Genomic DNA, 20,545 nt, shown 5'->3' with positions numbered 1-20,545 from the left:
TTTAGCTTCAGGCCATAGTGAGAACCAACTTTCGAAATTATTCATGTAATAATTTGCCGTCTTTGGACAGCTGCATCAAGCTTGTGCTAAATTGCACCACTCAATGCCACTTGGGAGCTGTTTTTTGCGATGAATCATTTCCCTGAATTTCTGCATTCTCCCTTAAGTTAGCATGACCCATGAAACCACAATAGACACACTCATCGGAAATACACCAGGCTGATAAAATGTGCAATTCTCCTTTAATATAAATGTCGGCTCTTCTCCAAACCTTTGCACCCTGAGTTTACCTATGAAATCCTCTTGTGCTTACATTGAAACATTTATGTGTATCTTTGAAGACGAGTTTCAGAGAGTTTCAGTCTTAGCAGTTGATCAAACACCTGTAGACTCTTTGTACTGATCTCTTCTCAAAGTCAGTCAGACTCCTAAAATAATCATGTAACAGTGGTGATACATTTAATCACCTTCACATTCTCATTCTTGGTAATTAAATAATGACAACCCTATTATCAGTGGCCAGCTGAAACACCTTTAAAATAAGGAAGCTCCTAAACATCAATGCCACATTTTGTATAACATCTGAGACAGCTAACTCATCTAATTAATCAAAAATCTATTTATATGCCAATTTTCTGCAATTTTAAAGAACACTTTAATCCATGAACACAGCAGAAGTTTAATGTACAGACCAGACATCAGATTGCTGTAGACTTCAGTGGCTGCTGTTGCTTCTTTTCAGTAGAAAGAGCCCCCATTTTAATATTTGACAGTTTAGCTATAAAATGTGAACAAGCCCAGCAAAAGAACAAAAAAAATAGACTGTAAAGTTTTTATGTCAATGATATATAACTGGAAGGATAAACGAGGTGTATCAGAAAAGTTTCAGGACTGGTGTCAAAAAAGATATATTTCAAATCCAAACTACAAACGACAAGTTTTCCCACTGGAAGCACTTTCCCAGCCTTCTCTGCCTTCTCATGCACTCCTGGAAGGATTCTTCTGGGATCCTCCGCAGCTCTGTCATCACAGCCATCTTGATGTCATCCACATCTTCAAAACGGGTCCCCTTGATGACCACTTGAGCTTGAGGAAGGGGAAAGAATCAATCACATGAAGCCAGGTCTGGTGAGTAGGGAGATTGCTCCAGCACAGTGATGTTCTTCTCACCCAGGAACTGTCGGATGCTCAGGGCATTGTGAGCAGGCGTGTTATCATGGTGAAGCAATCACGACTTGCAACCGCAACTCTCGCCTCTTCTCGAGCATTGAATGAAGGAAAAGCCGCATGATCTCTTTGTAGACGTGCTGGTTGATCGTCTGAAGGGAAAAACTTATAGTTTGTGGTTTGGGTTTGAAATATATCTTTTGCGACACCAGTCCTGAAACTTTTCTGACATACCTCATACAAAAGCAATATCCCAATGGAAGGGGCAGGGAATAATGTAAAAATCAGTTTTTGGGCTTTTTACTCCATAGGTGTATTGGCATAACCTAAAAGCATTCTGTGAAGTTAGAAAACATACAGTCAAATAAACAAGCACAAACGTGAGCAGTAAACACAGCTCTTCAATCTAAACCAGAGCTGAAAGTAAAAAAGGTTATTTCAGTCCCCAGATTGTTAATGTTTCAAATGGTAATTCTAGGCCCTCTGTTTTTCTGAGTTTCAGTGAAATTTGATGAGTTCTGATGTGGTTTTTGATCAGTGGTGTTTTGAGGAGGAAACTCCCTTGGTGGTTCTTGGCTTCCTGTGAGACATGGAATGAAGCTCTTAAAAAATTCCTGCACCACAATTACAAGGCAGACATGTAGCAGGTCAAAGGGAGGACAAAAGTGACTGTATCCGAAACATGAATCATACTTCCATCACCATAAACATGGAAACGGAGGGAATATAAATAATTCACAGTTACAACATCAGCTGCACACTACAGGCAGTGACTAGTTTGACGTTATCAATTTATATTCATATTTTCATTTTTCAAAGATAAATTACAAAAAGCAAAAAAACAAACTGAAAACAATGCACAAATTGCAGGAAGAATTGCAGTTGCAAAAAATGATAAACTCCATTAGCAAAGACTAGCACTGGTCACCAGTTCAAGCTGAAATTAAAAAATAAAATACAATCTGCTGAATCACTGTTTTGTGATAATTAAAAACTGGGTATATATGGCAGAGTTGCCATTTGGACACGAACTGTATTCATGTTTCACAGACAGAGACATAAGTTCGTCCAAGAAGTATAAAACATGAACATGAACTGGAAAAATCATTACATGCTCTAAAGATTTATTTTTACTATTTTCCCTTCATACGAGGAGAAAAAGCCAAAGGATACCGGCAGCTCACAAAGTCTGTTACCAGCTATTAAACATACCGTTGGATGTGTAGTGATAATAAGCAGCCAGGGGAAGCATTAGGTGTGATGATTGTTCTGCACGGTCATATAACAGCCAAGGAATATGATGGCATTTAATGGAAGCACCCTGTGGTGCAAAAATGCTTCTCTTATAACATCCCTGTATTCCAAAAAGGTGGTGCCTTAGTGCACACAGTAAAATAAAATCAATGGTAGTTTGTTAGACAGTAGAATGCCTTCCGCAGCATTGCAGTCCTTTCACAATGACCAGATCTGAAAACTGTTTGCCTTTCTTGCAAGTAGACTTTACCTTTTGGGCTTTCATATCAAAAAGATTGGTCCTCTGCTCTTCTAAACTTCTAAACATTACATTACAACTTGGGGATAGTAGTTTGGCAAAACAAACTCAGTCTAAGTCACAGGATGTAGACTGGGTTTACTAGTGCATCTCAAAAAATGTGGACATTGTGAAAAAGTTTCTTATTTCCCATCAGTTATTTAAGAAAGTGAAAATCTAAGAACTACTGGTCACATTGCATGTAAATGAAATAACTCAAGCCTTTTTTTTTTTATGATCATGGCTTACAGCTCATGAAAATGTGAAATACAGTGTTTCAAAATTTTAAAACATTTAAGTTCAAGTTTGAGTAAATTACTATTTAAACAGTATAATTGCCATGTATCTCTCAGTCTAGTTCAATACACACAACCGTAGTCATGAGGAAGACTGTTGACTTAAAAGTTGTCCATAAGACGATCATCAATACCCTCCACAAGGAGTTACAGACGGTCTCTGAAAAGGCTGTATTGAAGCATATTAATGAAAAGTTGACTGGAAGGGTAAAGTGTGGTAAGAAAAGGTGCACATGCAACAGGGATGACCACAGCCTTGAGAGGACTGTCAACAAAAGTTGATTTTTCAACTTGAGAGAGTTTCACGAGGACTGATACTCGTGTCAGCGCATCAGGAGACACCAAGTACCAACGTCTTCAGGAAAGAAGCTACAACTGTCGCATTCCTAACATCCAGACACTCCTGAACCAGAGACAACATCAGAAGATCTTAGCTGGGCTGAGGAGAAAAAGAACTCCAGTGTTGCTTAGTGATCCAAAGTCCTCTTTTCAGATTAAAGGAAATTTGTATTTCATTTGGAAACCAAGGTCCTAGAGTCTGGAAGCTGATTGGCGATGCACAGAAATCAAGATGTCTGAAGTCCATTGGGAAGTTTCCACAGTCTGTGATGATTTTGGGTGTCAGATCATATGCTGGTGTTGGTCCACTGGGTTTTATCAAGTCCAGAGTCAACACAGCATCTACCAGGATATTTTAGAGTCCTTCATGGATCAATCTACTGACAAGCTTTATGAAGATGCTGATTTCCTTTTCCAGCAGGACTTACCACCTGCTCACAGAGCCAAAACTACAACCAAAATGGTTTGCTGAACACAATGCTACTGTGCTCGAAAAAGATGAGAATGACCTGACCCAAAATACAGACGAGCTGAAGCACAACAAGCTGGGCTTCAACAACACCTCAGCAGTGCCACAGGCTGATCACCTCCATGCCACGCCGCAATCATGCAGTGATTGGTGGTAAAAGAGCCCCAACCAAGTACTGAGTGTATGAATAAACACACTTTTTAGAAGTTGGACATTTATTTATTGTCCATTCATCCATTATCTATACACCGCTTAATCCTCACTAGGGTTGCGGGGGGGCTGGAGTCTATCGCAGCTTTCTTAGGGTGAAGGCAGGGGACACCCTGGACAGGTCGTGGGTCTATCACAGGGCTACACTTAGAGACAGTCAACCAAGCACACTCACATTCACACCTATGAACAATTTAGACATGTTTAGACATTTAGACAACATGTTTTTGGACTGTGTGGGAGGAAGCCAGAGAACCTGGAGAAAACCCATGCTGCACGGGGAGAACATGAAAACTCCACACAGAAAGATGTGTGTAATGAGACTAAAATATATTTAATTGTCAATTTCTTAAATAGCTGAAGGAAAATGTTGAACTTTTTAAAAATGTTCTAATTTTTGAAATGCACCATTCAATCTGCCAGCTATCTCCAACCTGTGTACTGTTTTCAAAATCCCCTCAGCCATGGGAAACGACAACAACAACCTCCAAGCAGCAGCCTACAAAATGAACACAATGAACATTTTAAGTTTTGCGGAAATTTGGTTCAGTAAGGCACCCCCACTTTATTTTCTCTCCCATCGCTATTTTCTGCAGAAGTTAAAGTGTTATGGCTTAGATTGCAAGTGGTCCAACTTGCATGTTACTAGACTCTTCTTTATGACAACATGACAACTGAGCAAACTCCATGCACAGACAAAGACTGTGTGATGTATGTAAAGGTCTCAATATAGCTGAAAACTTTATCTGAATAAAAATATTCAAGTTATTACTACAAAGTAACATACAGTGTTGAAAAAATCCAATAGCATATCTTGGGGAAAAATATGTTTTGTAGCTGTTGTAATTTTGAAGTTTTAATACATCTGGGAATCAACTTCACTAACTACTGAATATTGAAACAACGTCCAACTGTATATGTGTTTTTAATTCGCTTGTGCTTTGTCTTTATTTGTATGTGTTTTCTTAAGCTACAGTGTGTTGAGCTCTCTCAATCATTGTATGTTGTGTTTGTTGTACATGAAAAGCCTTTCAGTGGCTCTAGGGACATTATCCTTGGTCACGCTTTTCCTTCCCTGGGAAAGTAGCTGTAAAACAACTCACCTGGAGGACGTGTCAAGCTTTATTAGTGAGAAGAATTTTGCTACAAAGAAACTATAACCAACAGACTGTAACTGTAAACTACTAGTGACTGTTCGCACAGTGTATGTCTAAATTTAGTTTTAGAATGAATTCTACCTTTAACTTCCAGTGCCTTGCAAAGGTAGTAGAGTTCATCAGAAATGCTATGAATACATTAAAATTTAATTCGCAATCTTCATCTTTTCTCTGTTTTATTACTACTGCACAGTTCTTTTCTTTTCCCCTTCCTCTCAAAAATCAGTCGGGGATGTGTGTCTTGGAAAGGGTTAACTGGGATTTTTTCCAGTACATTAGGCCAAATTAGCTGATCTCAAATGCAAAATTAGCATACAGATTCCTACCATGAATTGCTGATAGTGCATCATATTCATCATCATCAAAGCTGGAGAGTGAATAAATTTAAGTGTCTAATCAGCAGGAACAACAAACAGTAAATTCTTATCAACAAATAGCAGAATTTCTCTCCAATCAGACAGTTAACAGACCTTCTAATCTGCTTTGCATGCTCATCACATCTTCATGATCAACGCAGAAAGCTTAAAGTGCTCCCATGATATGAAGTACATGGTCTGCACTTGAAGGCTGAGTCTAATTTGCGGGTGATGGGGAAGGCAGACAGATGCAGACCTTTAACGTGGTGGGGGTCGGTGATAGAAGTGAAGTTGGTCTGAGTGCAAACAAAACTCTCCAGACCAAGACAGAAATGACAGAATGGAGGGGTGGACAGGTGGATGGGTGGAGGGACAGAGGGCTACATTTGCACAGTATTGATTTTTCCTTTGGTTTAGAAAGAACAAGCGCATGTGGCCAACGAATACAACTCCTTTGTATTGCGTTTTTCATGCTTCTTTTGACAGTGAAGACGCCACAAAACTTTTGTCTTTTTCAATCTCTTACCTTGTGTCAATATCACAATTGTTTATCCGCTTGGAAAGAAAATCCGGCAATATGATTATGTCTAAGAACAAAATGTCACCTTAACAAAACCGTTTCAGCTAGAACAATCCAAATACAGTTCAAGTTTTTAAAACTGTTGAGCAACAAAGCTTTTAATAGGTCCCACAAAGTGTCTTCAACAGCACGGGTTGACTGGAGAAATTTCCCTCATTGAGCAGCCTGTCTGCTAAAGACGCTGAAACTGACAACGAGGTTCCTGTTAAAATGGACACAGAGGACCAGTGTGGTAACTGTTGTCATCTCTTATGGTGCTCTGTTAAACACATTCCTCATCCGTAGGGTCAACAGCTGGTAAATGTTTAGCGGGCCAAGCCCCAACTGAGCACTGTTGCCTTGCAGATGCTGTTGAGGAAACTTAAAATTCACACCTCGTAAAGAGAGGAGGCAGATGTTTGCATATTAATAGAGACGGGATGTGGAGGGTGTCTGGTAGAGGGAGGCATTACAGCTGCTCCATTACAGTGTATAGTATATGGCACAGATGGACGCACTCTCGTTTCATCTCAGGAGCATTTTGATCTGGATGCCTTTACATGCCAGGTGTCAAGACATGTTCTAAAATCTATTCTGTAGTCAGTATACATTTGTATTATAGCATAGTAACCATATACTTTTTTATCTTGATACTTAATACTCGTAAACCATAACTTCCTAAGGATTGGTTGACATTTTAAAATCTTAAAACATGACTATATGTACATTGCACAAGTAGTTTGCTGCTGTAATTGTTCAGACTGGGTGCAAAGAGATTCATTCTATAATTTGAATCTGTGTGATTTGTGCAATATCCACAGCCCTGGTTACATTAAGCCGAAAATGATATTAGATTTCAACTAATTCTGTTGGACTAAATAAAGGTTAAAGTTTGACATTTTTGTGTTTGTGCTGGCAAAGAACAACTGTAACTTTGAGCACTATTCACTGGCTCTGGCTAACTATGACAGCTACATAATCAAAATAAAATCAAAAATCAAAATCAAATCAAATTTATCGTCATTTACAGGCAAGATGAGAGAGCCTTTCTTCAGGATCATTTAATTAGTACGTTTTGTGGATTGCATGTCTGGGATATGCAAGACACTAAACGTTCACTCTCACTCTCTCCTGAAGGAGCGTCCATGCGCGTCGCCATCACGTTGGCAAACCTCTTCAGGTCCTGGTAGGTCTTCAGGGACACAAAGACACACACGATGGTGTGACGGTGGTGAAGCTGCAGATGCTGTCCAGAGCTAGCTGTCTGTCTGTCTGTCCTCCAGCTGTATAGCCATCTGGGATGTTATCATGGAGCCATGTTTCTGTACAAGACAAAACATAGCAGTCTTTCCACTCTCTGCGGGTTTCTCCCAGCAAACGTAGCTCGTCCAGCTTGTTGTGCAGGGAGCGGATATTTGAGAGTCGGCGCGCCGGTAGGCTACTGCTGGTCTGGAGGGTTTAGCCTTTTGCCTAGCATGGATCCTGGCTCTCTTCCTGTTCTTTCTGTTTCATATTAAACAGATAATACTACATAAAACAAATATAATACTAATACTAAATAATACTACACCTAACACTAAACAATGACTGTGAAACTTGTTACTGGTCACTGAAATTAAAATTGCTTAAGGAAGGTATCCTCTAATTACCAGTATGAACAGAGTGGCCAACAGGCTTGAGAAGAAACTGATTTGATGTAACTATGTTTATGCGCTACAAAATGACATTTAATGGTTCATGCATGTGTTTTTATTGATTAATCAAACTGAACTTAAGTTCAAAAGTTGCTCGTACTGGTTACCATAATAGTGTATAATAATAGTAATCTATGAGATTGTCAATCAGCACAATTCCTCAAGTGGACTCCAAAAACTTGTCAATATTTCAGTTGTTTCTCCAGCCCTGATTAATCATATAACTCTATAAGATAGGAGAGGAAAGATCATTATCTATATCAAAATCAGCTACTCCCTTGTGTTTTCAGGGATTTACAAAAAGGCCGTTTGTCGGAAGAGTGCTGTGAATGTCATGTCATGCCATGTCGCATCACAAAATGAAAACGAGAAATGGTCTTTCTTAGAGGTGGACGAAGAACAATGGTGCATGGAGGTGTTTCTGAATGCAACACACTATATCAGACACAGATCTATTGATTTGCTCATTCAACAGTTCTACTAGGCCATAAATCTCCCTTCAACCACAAGGACAATCTGTTACACAGAGACTGAGCTTGATTGCTGAAAAACATAAATGGGGTATGCACTACATCGTCATTCAATTAATTTTTCATAAAGACACTCTGAATGGTCACTAGTTTTTGAAATGGTGGTGTGCAGTGGTAACGTGAACTGCAATCAGTTTCCACTAAGCGCTGTAGTTGGGAACAAAATCAGGGAAAATCAGAACAGAGACTTTTGCATGCTTCTGTCCTGAATGCAAATTGCCACATATGAAAACACAGGGGGTAACTGAAAGCAAAATAAGGTGTTGTCACTGGATAGATGGTGTTCAGACTGGCTTGTATTACACTTGAGTTTGGCTGCATGCTGTGTACACACTCACTGACAGACACAGAGGGAAAATATCACACGGCAAACATGGACTGATGGCAACAGGCCCACCCATCCCTTGAAGCTGAAGGCATCCTAAGTTTGAGGTTACAGGCTAATAACCATGCAGATTCTTTGCTAGTCAGTTGTCAACAAGCCTGCCAGTCAACAAGATTAGAGCAGATGAGATATTGGTGTTTAATGTTTGAATGTTTCTAGTGCATTAAGCCTAATGGTTTTACTTCTAATACAAGATTTGCATAGGAATTACCAGTTTGAATTGCTATCCGCGCAGCATGAGATCCAGTGATGGCCTCATGATTGCTTGTGCAGTGTAGAGAGTAAGGATTCTGAAGAAAGGGAAACTTCAAATTAGATAAAAAAACGAGGTAAATAAATCAGCAAGAGCAACAGGAAAAAATATAATCACCAGATATAAACATAGTTAGACCTGACCTCAGGGGGGCTTCTCTGCAGTCTATATTTCCTGGAAATAGTGGGGAATGATGAGAGAGCTGTCATTGTGCCAGACTGGGAAATGTAATGCAGTGTGTATTTAATCTTTGATTAAACATCACGGATGGTAGTCCAGGCACGTTCACTGTGTCAAAGCTCTCGTTTCATACTCTGCTCACTTTGGCTCACTTAAAAAAGACTGTTTCATTCAGCACATTTTGCAACGATCGGGTACATTTGGGAGCGGGCACAGCTCACAGGGTTGCAGCTACACTTGAAGGAGGGGCAGTGACTGGATTGCTGCTGCAACCCCCCCAACCCCCCTCCACATCCACCCTCTCAACCCCTCTTTTCTGGAGGTAAAGAAAGAGAAAGGACTCGGGGAAAAAAGACCCTCTTTTTTTTCCTTTTTTTTTCAGAGCAGTGAGTGAGAAAGCGTGAGAACAGTCACTGCAGGACTTCAGGAACATTGTATCTGTCTGTAGGATGAAAAGCCTTGCAACAGAATGAGAGGCCTTTTTACCAGAGCCCGGCTCAATGAGCGGGGGGGGGAAGGGATGAAGTGAAAGAGTTCACTACTTCCCACTAAATTAGATTAAGGTGAGTATTGATTGGGTAATAAATGCAGCACCATCTACAACAGAAGCTGTTTCAGCATTTCTTGAACATAATGAAAGCGGTAATGAAAGTACAGAACAACTATCTTATTACAGCACATTTACAACAATGTATCACACACCAGTAAAACAAAAAAGCCAACAAATGGCATCCACAGATACTCAATTCAAGGCATTACTGCTACAATGCTCTGATAAGTCAAAGCGGTGGTATAAGCAAACCTGCCGTCTCAGCAGTCTGGAGGATATGTTGCTGATAATGGGGACTCACTGCATGCAGGTAGTGATGCCAAAATTCAAGCCAAGACTTCTGTTTTGTGCCCTTATGGCAAGAACTCTAGAACTCTCCATTAATCTGTGCTTAAGCTGCCTTGCTTCAAAAACAGATGCTTGAGGAGGATAAGGCAACTCAGTGGGAGAGAACGTACCTAAGCCTTGGTTAGATAAGAAAAAAGTGGCAGCTTTACCGTGTACTGTATCTGCTAAGATGGGACTTTATAGGATGTGTTTTTTTTTTTCTTCTTGTTGTTGTTTTTATTGTCCCACCTTTGTCTGTATGAGAATGGCATATGCTCCTTATAGTCTTACCACCGCTTCTTTATGTGTCGTGAAATGTTGTTGACGTTTCATAATCATCAGTGGGGAAAGAAATGAAGGGCAATGCACTTGACAGAATTTAAATCAAAATAAGACAAACTGTCAAACAGAACGCTAGTTGTTCCATTCACATCTTTTGTGTGTGGAATTCTTCATCTCTGTGCAATACTTGTAAACAAGATCAAAGAAACTGTTCACAACAACATTTCTTATGTTCTGCATGTTGGGGATGTTTTCACTGACTTGGAAGTCTGTTATTCTTATTAATACACTAGACATACACTACTGTTATTGATGGTCATGTGAACAATGGCAGAAGAAAAGGCTACAGACCTTATTGTAGTGCTGTAAAACATGTTAGGTTGGAGGCTGGGATGTTGACCAACATTCAGCCATGCTTTCTTTTCTTACCATGACTGTAAGGTCAAACTTTTCCTCAGCCTTGACCCCCTGCTTTAACTTAACTAAACTTTAAATTAACAGCAGGAACCCAAGAGACCAGGAGTCACCTTCTTTATTGAACTATCATTCATTATTAATTTAACCACTGAGGATTGCACAGACTAAGGATTAGAACCTGACAAAAAATATATAAAATACTACTTTATCTGATTATAATACATATTAAGACTCCAAACCCACAGTATTCACTTTTATGCAGATGAATCTAATTCATTTCAAACCAAAGTTACGACCCTACAAACATGACCCTACATGAAAACCAAGCAAAGAAGGAGGATTATCTGTAGCCCCTTTGAGCAAGCTTTGTTTGTTTTATGTGTATCGTTTAGTGTGTCTTTTCATTTTTTGTTTAGTTTTTTGTAATCTGTCATATAAATTTCCTCTTACAATATAACTGAAATATAATATCGTAGGTATGGAAGTTTTTGGGAGACATGGTTGCCAGACAAGCATGCACTTCAGATGCATAAAGTAAGTCAAGTTAAAAACAAACATTTATTTGCAGAATTCCAGGAGATTCAAACCCCATTCAAACGGTTCTCCCAAGTGGCGGTCCTTCATCTAGCCCACTGGGCCGCCATATTCAAAGATCACTGTGGACTATGTAGCTATATATACTACCTTGCGTGATCTGGGTGAAGCCCTGTGATTAACTAGCTTTTTAAAGCCTGAAAACAGTTTCAGGAGAAAGTATAGTAGCCCAGTTTTCTCTTAGGTCAACTAAAAACAAAAAGGTAGCTAAAAGGTTAGTAAGTAAGTAAAGGTTGTTTTACTCCAACTGGTTGAGGAAGATGGCCGCCCTCCCTGAGCCTGGTTCTGTCAGATGTTTTCTATTGTCCTTTCTTAGCTTTATCATTAGAGTTGATTCTAGCATTTCTCAGACATGTGTAATTAAGAAAATAATCATAAAATAAGCCCTAACTGCCAATTTTATCTTTTGACAAAGCACAACAGAAGTTGTCTCGTTGTCATATTTGCTAATTTACACTTAGCAAATACTTACAGCTCATGGTCTCAGCTACGTATTGTCCTGCACATGGTCAAGGTCAGTGGAACCTGATAAACCGTAAGGATCACCCCATCAATGCATCAACACATTTTCTCAGTGGAACATAGGCCCCTCTGCTCAGGAGTGTTGCCAATGGAGCACAGAGAGTAAGGCAAGTAAGGCAATCTGTGCAGATCATGTGGTAATCTATGGTTCATATGACAGATGCAAGACGCCTAATCAATAGATGTCCTCATGCTTTCACTTAAAGTGCATCATCTATTATTCAGCAGCTTTATATATGCATATTGTATTGAATAGCCAATGAGTGGGATTGATGTCCTATTGTGCGCCTCGGTGTAATAAAAATGTCCAACTCCTCACTAAAAATGTGAAGTCTTCTTTTGCTCCCTCGTCAAGTGTTGCTCTGTTTTCCCTGATTGAGTGGAGTGTGCGTCATGGCTTTGCACCTCAGTCATTGTAAGCATTTGCATTTTATGTTTTTGTCCTACTTAGTAATCAGTATCTCAGGGATCTGCTTAATGGTGTGAGACAGTTTAGTCAACAGATCCCATGATAAATAGTCTATTTCTTCCCAGTCACTAGATTATGTTTTCTGGGAGCAGTGCATCAGCATTCAACAATATGCTATTTCTGCCTGTGTGGAATTGCGCTGGTGACTCTGAGCATTTAATAAAAACTCAATAAAAAATGATGCTGGTCACAGCGCCGAAGGCAGAGCCGCTAAATCTCAGCTAAAGTATATTCAAATCCACCCCTGTGCTTGCCTGTCTTCCTATCATGAAAACACTATTATGTTTAGTCATTGAATTTTATGATTACACATAACAACTCGCCAGATAGGAAAATATAACAACAGACACAAAACCCAATTACTGTAGCGCGACACCTAAGTTTGTTTGCTTTAATTTATAGCCCAGTTGGCCTGATGGTTTGCTGGTGGCAGTAGAGCATGAAAGGCCAACAGCTGATTTATACAATAATATTTGTAGTCAAATTACAGGGTGGGGTGTTTATTCATATCTCTGACCAGCCTCTTTTATTTCTTCCCTCATGTATACATACAGTATTGGCCTCACAGTTTAGATAGTAGGGGTGTAGAAGATACATATAGAGGTGTTTTCTGGTGACAAGGAATAGCTAAAGTTTTTTAATTGTAGTTGGAAATAATTTTACCTCTTTTGACTTGTGGATAGCAGCTTAAATTAGTTACTTTTTCCAAGAGTAGTTTGTTCTGTTGTGCAGCTTCTTAATCGTGTCTCTTGTCAGGGAAAGTAGAAGTTGAGCCCCAGGGATAGCAGGGCTTTAATCTCAAGGGCAACAAATCTTTTTTGGGGTTTGGGTTGCATATCATGGCGGATTAAATTGTGCCCAATATCATTTCAGAGTTTTGTCTCACACTTAAATTAGACACTTGTAATCACAACTCTGGCACATTCTGCGGGTTTCAAAATGGCTTCCAGCAAACCATTTGCACTCCTAAAACAGGTCTGGGACTGATGTAGTCGAGGTCAAGGGTGTGTGATACGTGATGAGCGAGGGGAAAAAGTGCTGTGGAATTCAGCACTTCCCTCAATACTCCAGCCGTCATACAAAGGACATGTTGCGCATTGAGTCTATCTGCTCATGCACACACACATACAGCACACCAATGCACACAGAGGCTCCCAATGGAATGTGTGACCCTTAACCCTGATACTTCCAGACAGTAATTAAAGGCAGACAGTGTATTATGTGACAGTGTGCAGTTGGTCCGATGGAGACAGAGTGAGACACGGGGGTAAGGGGGCCTTGGGGACCAATGTGATGTCCAAAATAGACCTTGGAGATTAGGGGCCATGCTTAAAAGCACCCACAGTTGTGCAAGAATGTCACAGCTTGCCATGATTTTGTATTAAGACTGCCAGCATCCTTTTCTATAATGACTAAATTCCTGCAACCGTGAAGGTTAACAGGCATCTCCAGCTTGCCATCCCCAAGTATGCATTACATTCCAATGGATTCATCTCAATTGACTTTGAAGGTTTTGAATGGCTTGGTGTGGTCAGAGATCAAGAATAACATGCCAGCAAGCTGTCAGCAACATGCCTTTAATGCTGTGAAGGAAAAAAGCTCAACCGTATTTCAGTTTTCCTTTTGGATTATGTCCCTTTTTGTTCCTGGTATGTAACGTAAGAAAAAAATCTTGATTATATTTCTGATTGTCCAAGTAGACGCTTTTTATTTTTTAGCTATTTCAAGTATACTCAGTGTGCAAAGCTGACCATTTCTGTATCAGGTCAGCCACTGTTGTGTAAGAGAATGAGCTTCATTATAACAAAGTGTGTTATTATATCTTGTACTGCTCCCTTGACTCATGTTTGCCAGGGAGCATTATTAAAAATCACAGCTGGGCATTTTATCAGCTGTTTGGCAGACAAGGAGTCATTTTGGGTGCATTGTTTCAGAGGCAAAAAATGACGTGTGGCTCCTGTTGGAGGATAATACAGAGCAGAATTGTATTGGCACAAGAGAGTGTGGTTAACTTCTGAGTCATGCTGCAGATTTGGAGGATTAGAGGAAGAACAATGAGAAATCTTTCAGGGACTGAGATAAGCATATTGTGAATATACATGGGCAGCGACGGAGCCAGAAACTTTTTCTGGACTGACAGATAAGAGACTAAGATATGGTCTCAGAAATTGTGTGAAGTGAAAAATTAATTAAAGCCTGAATGTGTAAAATCCCTCTGAAGAATAAAACATCTAATTTAAGCTAACAATCTGATACATCACAGTGTCAGTAATTAAAGGAGAATCTAACAACATTTTCTTTATGTAGAACATCACATGCATTTGCAGTAAATAGAAGACACTGCAATGCCCAGGTTGGGTTTAAATTAGACACAGAGCAGTCCATCTTGCAATGCAGTGCGCACAGTATGCAGTAAAATACATCATCTGCAAGCTCCTACCTGGGAAATGATATTCATTACGTGTGAGCTCTTCCTGGCACCAAATACATCTCTGTGTCTCACAAATTAACTGAGCGCCAGCCTACAGACTTGTTTTGACGCAATTTGTCATGCCAGCTTCATTTGCCCTGTTTAAAGCGGCAATTAGAAATGGGCTGCACTGGCTAAGCCCTGGGGTAAGTCACATAGATACAGTTCTCGACCTTCGCACCCGCCGATACTCAGTTGCCAGTGGGTTCGTGGATGATCAAGAGTGTTACATTTTTGCACCCTGAAGGACACTCAACATGTTAGTCCCTTAGGTGTAATCCAGTGATGCATTCTGCTTCATTACCATTTCAAAATGCAGAATTACCTGTCAGGGCTCTATCGGGAGCCAGTGTTGCCAGCACTCCCACACCCACAGTAACAAAGGGTACTGCCTCTTAACACATAGATTGTCATTAAATGAAACTGGAGCTATTTGTAGGTTCATTAATTACACCCTTTCACACACCACTTCCCTCTCCCTGGAACAAAGGGAAGGTGAACGAGGACTTCCATTTTTGCTGTACATCAATGTCAGATTACAGCCGTCCTGGCTTCAACTTGCTTCCCTTACACTCTCTGTGTGCCCTAGAGATATGCGATTAATTATAATGAAAGGGAAAAAAGTGACATTGATGTCAGTGTCTATACACTGTCACCTTAAACTTTATGCAAGAGTCACAGCCGTGAAATTGGAGGAACTCACTAAGAATGCTTTAATGATCGTCACATGTCCTGTCCTGTGTTTTTGATTTATTATTTCATGTCTTGTTCTGTGAGGGGAGGTCTGATATGTTATTCTAAATGTTGTCCATTTCCTCCAGACAACTGAGTGTTCTGCTGCAATTAGTTTGGAGGGTGATATTAGCCCTGAGTCATCATCCCGGTACTGCTTAGCTCTTCTGAGTAACTGGAACATGTCTGGTTGTTTGCCTGGAATGTGATACTTCACTGTACATTAGGCACTCTCGACGGTAAAACATTACAAAGTAAAGCAGACGCAAAATGGCAGAGGATTTACCACTTTTCATAAGCATAAACTAATAAGTCACGCAGAGCTGACCAGAAAACATCACTCTCTGCTTTAAGTTTGTGTTGAGAATGAGCATAATGAGCATAATGAGCTTACAGGAGGAAATATTCAGTGTGCTTTTCAAATAAGACACTTAAGAGTTTATAATAATTCTACATGCTGTGCATATGGTTACATGCATCCACAGACTGATTCACCATCTTTACATACTGTATGTTTAAATCAGCATGTAATTGCCATGAATAATCTGTCACATTTAACGTCTTAATTAAAATAATAAATCACGATACCCCCATGTATCACACTCTCTATTACCACTTGAAATCGCCCTCCAGCGTAACAAATCACAAAGCCAACAAAGCTAATGAAAGTATATCAAACCACATCCTCTTGTTGAATGAGACAAATTTGATCTGTGTCGTTCAGCACACACCAGCTGTTTAAATATGTCTCTGAAGCTTCATATCCACTTAATGGAAACTGCTGAAGACAGGTAGCCAGAAAAGAAATTTCAGTGGTATTATGTATGCACACACATTAGGCCTTTTTACTTGGTGATAAACAAACAGTCTTTCAGGGGTCGTCACCCCCTGTGTATTATTGGAGCAAGTGGTCTGCTGGAGTAATAAACTTTAGTGTGTTTAATTTTGATAAGAACTGCAGTTTTAGCCTCGATGTATAGCTTCATTAATGTGTGAGCCTTTATTTTTACAAACTTGTTCAATCTTGTAGCCTTATCTTGGTGCATCTATGTGCACATGCATATTTAAAGGTTTCTTTATCAATTGACATTTAAGTCAACAAACAAATGATCAAATCGCAACCTACAGCAAAGAAAAGGCTTTTCTTCTCATCTACACACAGTTACGACCTAAATATTCCCTGACACTGGAATGTTCACTGACAAGCAACCATAACTGAAGTGCACACTTATTAAGTAGGCTTTAATTAAATGATAGTGTGCATGGTAATACTCTGTGTTGTGAAAACTGAAAATGATGTGTGAAAAATTGCCACACTCTTGTCCTTCTCACGAAGACTTCCTAATAAGCAGACTAACAGCTGGATCTCAGTTCTATTTTGATGATTGCAAGCAGTAAACGTCCACCAATTATGAGCTTTTTTTTAAAAAAGGGTTTAGATTGATAAAAGCAGATAAAGGCAAAAATAAATAAGTTAAACAAAATAACAAGAATATACACAGGAAACAACAATGATGCCAAAAGAGAAATACAGCATAACTACCGCAACTTTCCTATAAAACAAAAATCCAGCCTCTATTTCAAAAATGATTCTAAGATGCGTTTGATCCTTTGATCTCCCCTGGTAGGTTACTCTAAAGTCTTGCTGCTCTAGTAGCAAAAGCAGGGTCACTTTTATTCTTCAAAACTAGATGCTGAAATAACCCAAAGGGCCTCATCTGAGGATCTGTGTGTGAGGACCTGTGTGCTGGATCACAACGAATTTAATGTTCAGTCATCAGTCAAGTACAACTGGGGGATAAAGCCGGTTGCTCTTTTAAAGCAGGTAGTCATAAAATCTCACATATCTGCCCTTAAACTGACAGGTGATCAATAAAGTGATAGAAAGATTATGAATTATTTGCTTGCAACAATTCTTTCAGGTGCATCTTAAAATGAGTTCAACCAGAGCTGCTGTAGCAAGATGTGGACAAAGAACAAATGTGTTCTCTGAGGGAGTTCTGAAAGAATGTGAGCAGCAACAAGAGTTCTGCTTGGACAAATGAACCCACTGATAAAGGGATGAGCATACATCAACATTAGAGTATACCAAGACAATAACACCAAAGGTTACATCACATAAGAAGTAGGTTTTTCAGCTGCAGCTGAAAGCCATGCAGGCATTAGGAATCAGTCGAGAGGTGTGAAGTGTCACCAGGGTTGGGAGTGTTACTTTAAATGTGTATTCCAATATGACTGTTAAACAGTGTTGGCAGTAACCTAATCCAAGCATCACGGTGGTAAATCAGTGTTACTTGATTACTTTCTATGCCTTTTGGATGACATCAGATATTCAAAGAGAAAAGAAATATCAGTAAGACTTCGATTTAAATTTCGTCATACACCATGTTTGATGACAATAAAGAATTCTATTCTGTTCTATTCTATTCTATTCTATTCTATTCTATTATATTATATTATATTATATTATATGTGCACAGTGTTGCAAACTTCCAGCTATCAGCCAGAGTGAGCTCCTGAAAAGATGGCTGAAAGAAGCATAACTTTGCGGATTTATCCATCATGCTAGATTGTACAATGTTATTATTAAAATAGAGCTGCAAGGTGGCACAGTTGGTTAGCACTGTTGCCTCGCAGCAAGAAGGTTGCCAGTTCGCGCCCCGGTGGGGGCACTGGGATCTTGCATGTTCTCCCCGTGCAGCATGGGTTCTCTCTGGGTTCTCTGGCTTCCTCCCACAAGTAAAAAAAAATGTTGAGGTTAATTGGTGATTCCGTAGGTGTGAATGTGAGTGTGCTTGGTTGTCTGTCTCTAAGTGTAGCCCTGTGATAGACTGGTGACCTGTCCAGGGTGTCCCCTGCCTTCACCNCCTTTTGGATGACATCAGATATTCAAAGAGAAAAGAAATATCAGTAAGACTTCAATTTAAATTTCGTCATGCACCATGTTTGATGACAATAAAGAATTCTATTCTATTCTATTCTATTCTATTCTATTCTATTTCTAAGTTTATTGTGTAATGTGTGCACAGCGTTGCAAACTTCCAGCTATCAGCCAGAGTAAGCTCCTGAAAAGATGGGTGAAAGAAGCATAACTTTGTGGATTTATCCATCATGATAGATTATACAACATTATTACTAAAAAAGGGCTGCAAGGTGGCGCAGTTGGTTAGCACTGTTGCCTTGCAGCAAGAAGGTTGCCAGTTCTTGCATGTTCTCCCCATGCAGCGTGGGTTCTTTCTGGGTTCTCCGGCTTCCTCCCACAAGTAAAAAAACATTTTGAGGTTAATTGGTGATTCCGTAGGTGTGAATGTGAGTGTGCTTGGTTGTCTGTCTCTCAGTGTAGCTCTGCGATAGACTTGTCTGGAGTGTCCCCCGCCTTTGCCCCAAGTCAGCTGGGATAGGTTCCAGCCCCCCGCGAGCCTAGTGAGGATTAAGCGGTGTATAGATAATGGATGGATGGATGGATTATTAAAATAAATGCTAATAGTCATTTAATATAATACTAGTGTCATCTATTTGTAACTTGGATGCTTCAACCTCTTCAGCAGGTCAGCTGAAGAGATGCTGTAGTGTTTTAAACGAAAGCTCACCCATAGTACAATATGTCAAAACAAATATTTAACAATAACTATGATCTGCCAAATCTCCTAACTGTGTCACTAGCATCTTTGTATTAGTTGTATGTGTTCTTACCTTAATGACGAAAATACCTGTGTAATCACAACTTTTTTTAAAAACAGCAACTTATAGTACTATAATGGGTTTAATTGTTGCTAAGCGGCCTGTCGCTATTTCTGCAGTTAATTTAGTAATTAGAGGGGTCACATCTTACACATATGTGAAACATCCATATGCAAAACAATGTCACTACTGCAAAAGCTCCATAATGAAATACTTGACATGACAAAAAAAAAAAATCTATTTTGGATTTTAATGGATGGATCAAGTATACGCTTGACAGCTCAGTGGTCTGAAGTGAAGAAACGTTCACAGTGTCATTTATTGTTAGTTACTGATTGATCCTGTCTTCATGTCGAAGATAGCTTCTAATTATAAGTAGCCCAAATATTCAAGATATACGGAATTCACTTTGGAACTGCTCACATTGGCTCCTGCTGCAGTCTGATGCTGCAGATACTGATAAACTCAGCTTCGTCAAAACCAGGATTACATATATTGGTTTCATGGACCTGTTACAGACTCTGTCCTTATCACAGTAAAGTTGTACTTTTATAGACATTTCAATCAGTTATAGAGCAAAAAAGATGTGTCTCATTGTGTTTTTTGTTGTGTAACATTAATGGATGTGGTTACCCTTTTTGTATTGTAATCAAGACAAACCTTTATTATTACTGAATTATTATTTGACATGAAAAGTAAAGAGTAATGATTTAAAAAATATGTTTGATAAAGTTTCATTGTAAAATGTGAAACCCTTAATCTGTACCTCCTTATCACTGTGGTTGTAGGAAACAGCATCATTCTAGTGGGACTTTGTTTTTATTTCCTAATCGGCTAATGCTGCTTTCAGTCTTTTTTACGTGGAGCTTGTGGCTTGTTTCTGAAGCATCAGCTAATCCCAATTAAATGTGATCTTTCTATGACATTTAACCTAAGAGTTGATATAGATTCATACTTGCAGCGCTGGCAGTCTGCTACCTGTTCTCACTCTCCAGCTGGACCTGTGCTTCCTTTTTCCTGCCTTCACCAACATGCCGTCTGGCAGAAATTCCCAACTTTGATCTTTGCTATCTGGCTCTCATCTTTTGAGGCGTGTCTAGGGCAGTGATTGAAGGTGATGGGGTGAATATTTGAGGCTTACATTTCTCTGTCATCTGACATCACAGGCCGCAAATTTCCGTGTTGCCAATACAGGTGGTGTGTCCTCTGATGTTGTGCGTGACAGACGCTGCAATAGAAGGCTGAAGATTTCTTCTGAAACATTTTTTTTTTTCCTCTAAATTTCAGCTATTTGTTGATTATTTGATGAATTGTCAGGAGATGGTAAAAAATAAAAAATAAAAAGGGGGCAGCAAATCCTGGCATTTCAGAGACT

Source organism: Stegastes partitus, unplaced genomic scaffold (assembly GCF_000690725.1).
Source record: "Stegastes partitus isolate 25-593 unplaced genomic scaffold, Stegastes_partitus-1.0.2 Scaffold59, whole genome shotgun sequence".
Classification (NCBI taxonomy): Eukaryota; Metazoa; Chordata; class Actinopteri; family Pomacentridae; genus Stegastes; species Stegastes partitus.
Note: the sequence above shows the minus strand (reverse complement) of the source record.